Source organism: Schistocerca gregaria, chromosome 6, assembly GCF_023897955.1.
Source record: "Schistocerca gregaria isolate iqSchGreg1 chromosome 6, iqSchGreg1.2, whole genome shotgun sequence".
NCBI classification, from domain to species: domain Eukaryota; kingdom Metazoa; phylum Arthropoda; class Insecta; order Orthoptera; family Acrididae; genus Schistocerca; species Schistocerca gregaria.
The window spans coordinates 456,418,049-456,424,048 of NC_064925.1; positions in this window are offsets into that span (position 1 = coordinate 456,418,049).

Consider the following 6,000-nt stretch of genomic DNA (forward strand, 5'->3'; position numbering starts at 1 on the left):
GACAAACAGTTTTACTGATAAGAAAATACGATTAAGATCATTTACTATTATATTTCCTAGAGAGGTTATTTCAGATATGTTAGATGGTATCTGTTTCCATTTATGACTCTTCCATTTATGACTGAAGTCATCAAAAATTTCCAAGTCAAGAACTCTAATTAAATATCCGGCCAGTAGTAAAAGTAGAATGTAGTATACACGCTTTGCAAAAATTGAGCACGCGATTAGGTCAAAACGCTCGGTATGTTGACAGACGGAATCATTGTGTTCCAGGACGAAGCACATCCACCTGTTGGCAAGACTGTCGAGAGTAAGCTGCATAAGATTTGCCGGGAAGCCCTTATACGCCCTTCACACAGTCCAGGCGATTTAGATATTTTTGGAGCACTGGAGAGAGACATTGGCAGCCGTCGATTTGCTCGGACGAAGAGGTGCACGCCCGGGTTCAATCATGGTTTCGTTGGCAACGGCAAGACATTGGCAGTATTGACTCACAGTGCGATAAAAGTGCTAATAGTAGTGGAGATTACTTTCGAAATAATAAAGGGTTTAGTTAATTTTTAGGATTCCATAACTCAGCCGGTAAAAGCGGAACTTATACGATCACTTCGTTGTCCATCCTTCTGTCTGTGTGTTTGTCTGTCCGATTGTTCAGAAACCTTTTCTTCTGAGGAACGAATATACGTATCGAGCTGAAATTTGTGTGATATATTAAGTTCAATTATGCCTTGGCGATGTAATAAAATATAGCTACGAAATCAATACGATGAAAAGATTACGCCGGTTATTTCTCTTACAGGGTCTTTCAAAGAGGACTTTACAACTTTACAAATTGATATAAATTTATTGAAAGAAGATATGGTGGTGGGTTTAGTGTTATTTTATTGGGAACATATCAAGTATTTTTTACCTTAAACTAAAGAAGTTGCATATGGCTTCCACTGGCTATCCTGCACACATTTCCGGCTGGAGTGGCCGAGCGGTTCTAGGCGCTTCAGTACGGAACCGCGCGACCGCTACGGTCGCCGGTTCGAATCCTGCCTCGGGCATGGATGTGTGTGATGTCCTTAAGTTAGTTAGGTTTAAGTAGTTCTAAGTTCTAGAGGACTAATGACCTCATAAATTAAGTGCTCAGAGCCATTTGAACCATTTGAACCTGCACACATCGAATCGGAAGTCAATTTATTCCCTAACTCGCTGTAGCATTGCAGTTGTAACCTATTCAGTGGCGGCGTGAATTCTTGCTCTAAGTTCAGATAGAGAAGCCGGCGCAGGAAGTACAAACACGATATCCTTGATGAATCCGCGTAAAAAAATGGTCGGGTGGTGCCAGGTCTGGTGAAGGTGGGAGCCACGCAACTGGCGCATCACGGCCAATCCGTTGACCTGGAAAGTGGTCACTGAGAAAATCCCGGACGTCATCCAGGTAGTGGGGTGGTGCACCATCTTGAATGAAGTAAACATTTCGTTCTTGGTCATCCTCATCGATCTGTGGTATAAAATATTGGTAGGGCTATTGACAAAACGTTGCCTCGATCACTAAACGAGTAAGTCGTCAGATGTGCTTGGACGACTTGATGATTTCCCATGTCTTACCGAGAACCCTGTTTCTAGAAAACATTTATGACACTCATAAATTGTAGACCTTCTAGGAGCATCTTTAGAATTCTTAGTACGGAAGTTACGGTGGAAGGCAGGCATTTTTAACGCAATTGCCGCTGGCGCTCTTTATGGTGGGATTCGGCACTAGCAAACTATGCGAGACAAAACATCATACACTTCCCTGCAAACTGACACGACAATCACGTCTGTACGTACAAAGAATTGCTTTATAACGATTTTCAAAGATGTAAAATCCTGCACCCTGTATTTCATATTCGCAAACTTACTCATTAAAACCCATAAGATTCATACCCTTGGTCTGGAATCACGATATTTCGCAAGACGCAAGGTTTCATTGTACAAATAGAGAACATAAGTCTACAATTTCGAAATTTTTAATTATATTTTCGAAAACAATTTGTCATTTGTTATGTGACTGTCCCGAGGAACAGGTTGATGCATGAAGCTGGTATTTATCTCACATACGAAAGTGTATAGTCACTTGGCGCTGTACTAAATGTAAGCTTCTTAGTCTATGCACATTCATGTAACATATTTAGATACTCGCGTACTCATTCATCGAAACCTAGTGAATACTTCCCGTTGACATAGAATCATGTAATTCTCCGAGAAGCAAGGTTTCACAGTACCACCAAAGGACAAAATCCAAACTTTGTCAATCTGTAATTATAGCACTTTTTTTGTCATTTGTCGTCAGATTGTCGCTCCGTCTGCTGTGCGCCTTTTTCCTGGGGAATAAGTATATATACGAGTAGCAAGTTGATATTTATATCACACACTACGATCAATAGTCCTTTGGTGGAGTAAAAATGGTAAGCTTCTAAGTCCACGTAATCAAAAGATACGGCCATTTACGTCACATATTTTGATACAAACTCACTTATTAAAGCCTATGGCGTATTTCCCGTTGACGTAGGTTCATGAAATTTGCAGGGAAAAAGGTTTCGTAGAATAAGGGAAGGGAAAAAATCAGAAAAAAATATTTGTGATTATATCACACATATATTTCTTTTGCCTTTTTGTTACCCGACTTCAAACTTGAAATTACAACCATCTCGTAAGAATTAGAAGCCCGGAACCCAATGTCTTATCAGTGACAACGTCGGTAACAGGCAAAAAGCATAGAAACCCTCGATTTCAAGCTATGGATTAACTATCTATGTAAGCATGGTTAAATTTGTACAGAATCCTTCGTGAGTGAGTCTTAAACAAACCTGGGTAATTTTTTTCCATCTGCCTCGTTTTAATTTCTGTTCCTAAGGACAATAATTTATGTGTTGTTTGGGTTCGGTTCGATTTTCCAACGTCCCATTCAGCTGTGGTGTAATGTCAAGTAGTTGCTGGTCTATGTTTGTGTACCTTATCCGGAGCCACATAAGCTGGCCGGAGTGGCCGTGCGGTTCTAGGCGCTGCAGTCCGGAACCGCACGACTGCTACGGTCGCAGGTTCGAATCCTGCCTCGGGCATGGATGTGTGTGATGTCCTTAGGTTAGTTAGGTTTAATTAGTTCTAAGTTCTAGGGGACTTATGACCTCAGAAGATAAGTCGCATAGTGCTCAGAGCCAGTTGAACCAGTTGAGCGACATAAGCAACAGTAGACAGTGTCATCCGCTTGCATCGCTGCTCTTTCGCTGATTATCTCTGTCTTGAGACGTCCGCCGTGTACAATCTGTGTAGTAGAGACAAGATGATCTCCTCTCCTGGTGCTAATAGTAGCGAGAAGCTACGGAGCAGGTGAGCGTGCGTTCATGCTGCAGCATCGCTGCTGGCAAATCGCTGAACCCACAGATACATCGCTTCTCGCTAGGAACCTTCACCCTGCAGCTGTTCACATCGCTAGTTGAGTGGATTACCTGCAGTGTAAGCAAAAACTGTGTTCTGTGCAGTGTCTCACTGCTAGACTAATGGTTCGTTCGTGTCAAATATGTGATTTTTGAGAGCGAGAAAGAAAAGGTGAAATGGATGCACCCTTCGAACGTAGACTGTCCTCGTTGAAGACACTTTCTCCAGTTCTAACAACAACTCAAAAATTAACCAGAGTACTTTTTGAGACAGTTACGAATATCATACGAAATTTTCCAGTTTACTTTAAATGTTCTTGACCTAAAGTAGCGTAAGGTACGAAGATTGTACCCAAAATTATCAAAGAAATTTCTGCTTAAGTGCAGTTCGTAGCCCTGTGCACTCTGACGTAATGTTTTGTGAAGTTTTATCTTCGAATATTTCATAGCTACCTCTGTCACTTGTACATATTCCTGCTGATATAGAAACGAAAAAAGAGAAAACGATAAATTAGGTGGAACGGTGGAACTAATTTGGAAAAACTATAACACGTAACGTCAACGATCATGAAGCAATTATGATAATCTGTATTGTCCTCGTTCCAGATAGTTCTGTGTCGAAAAAGGGTTGAAATAAGTACCTGTATAAATTTACGCTTGTACCTTCTTACAAAGTTACCGTCAGAGTATGGTATTTCATTGGTTTGACACTAGGTCGCAGGTTAGAATCCTGCCTCGGGCATGGATGTGTGTGATGTCATTAGGTTTGTTAGGTTTAAGTAGTTCTAAGATCTAGGGGACTGATGACCTCAAATGTTAAGTCCCATAACGCTCAGAGCCATTTGAACCATTTATAATCTGAAGCGCCGAAGAAACTGGTATAGGCATGTGTATTCAAATACAGAGATATGTAAAGAGGCAGAATGCGGCGCTGCGGTCGGCAAAGCGTATATAAGACAACGAGTGTCTGGCACAGTTGTTAGATCGGTTACTGCTGCTACAATGGCACGTCATTAAGATTTAAGTGAGTTTAAACGACAGTTTTATAGTGAGTGCACGAGCGATGGGACACAGCATCTCCGCGGTAGCGATGAATTTGCCATTTTCCCGGAGCACCATTTCACGAGTGTACCGTGCATACCAGGAATACAGTAAAACATCAAACCTCCAGCATCGCTGTGGCCGGAAGAAGATCCTGCAAGAATGGGGAAAACAACGACTGAGGAGAATCGTTCAACGTGGCAGAAGAGCAACCTTTGCGCAAATTGCGGCAGATTTAAATGCTCGGTCATTAACAGCTGTCAGTGTGCGAACCCTTCAACGAAACGTCATCGATATTGGCTTTCGGAACCGAAGGCCCACTCGTGTACCCGTAATGACTGCACGACACAAAACCTTACGCATCGCCTGAACCCTTCAACACCGACATTGCACTGTCGATGACTGTAAACGTGTTGTCTGGTCGGACGAGTCTCGTTTCAAATTGTATGGGGCGGATGGACGTGTACGGGTATGGAAACAACATGATGAATCCCTGGACCTTGCATGTCAGCAGGGCACTGTTCAAGCTGGTGGAGGCTCTGTAATGGTGTGGGGAGTGTGCAGAGTGATATGGGACCTCTGATACGTCTAGATACCACTCTGAAAGGTCACACGCACGTGCGCTTCCTGTGTGATCACCTGCGCCGATTGATGTCCATTGTGCATTCCGACGGATTTGAGTAATTCCAGAAGGATACTGAGAGACCTCACGCGTCCAGAATTGCTACAGGGTGGCTCCAGGAACACTCTTCTGAGTTACACACTTCCACTGCTCACCAAACTCCCCTGAAATGAACATTATTGAGTATATCTGTGATGCCTTGCACCGGGCTGTTAAGAAGAGATCTCCATCCCCTCGTACTCCTACGGATTTATGCGCAGCCCCGCACGATTCATGGTGTCAGTTCCCTCAAGCATTACTGTACTTTGGACATTAGTCGAGTCCATGCCACGTCGTGTTGCGACACCTCTGCGTGCTCGCGGGGGCCCTAGTGTATATCAGGCAGATGTAGCAGTTTCTTTGGCTATTTAGTGTACCTCATGTGGTGGGATCCGTAACAAATAGGACTATCAGCAGACACTGAAAGCTTACCAAGAAAATCAGTACCAATGGCCACATGTTGTTTGATGAAGAGAGAGATTCAGGAACGGCAGGAAAATCGGAGGTGGGAGATGCTTGAAGTTACGCTCGAACTACTTCTCGAACGAGCGATTACAACGTTGCAAGTATCAGTATGAAGAGAGGAATCTAGAAGTATGTAAAGCTGCCTATCGACGTAGCGCTGATCGTAAAGATCAGATTAATATAATTACAGCTTGCACAGTGGTATTTAAGAAGTCATTTTTCCCGCACTCCATGTCTTAATAGATGGTACAGCGGGCAGTATATTCTGCTACCCACTTCGAAGTAGAATGAGATTTTCACTCTGCAGCGGAATGTGCGCTGTTATGGAACTTCCTGGCAGATTAAAACTCTGTGCCGGGCCGAGACTCGAACTCAGGACCTTTGCCTTTCGCGGGCAAGAGCTCTACCAACTGAGCTACCCAAGCACGT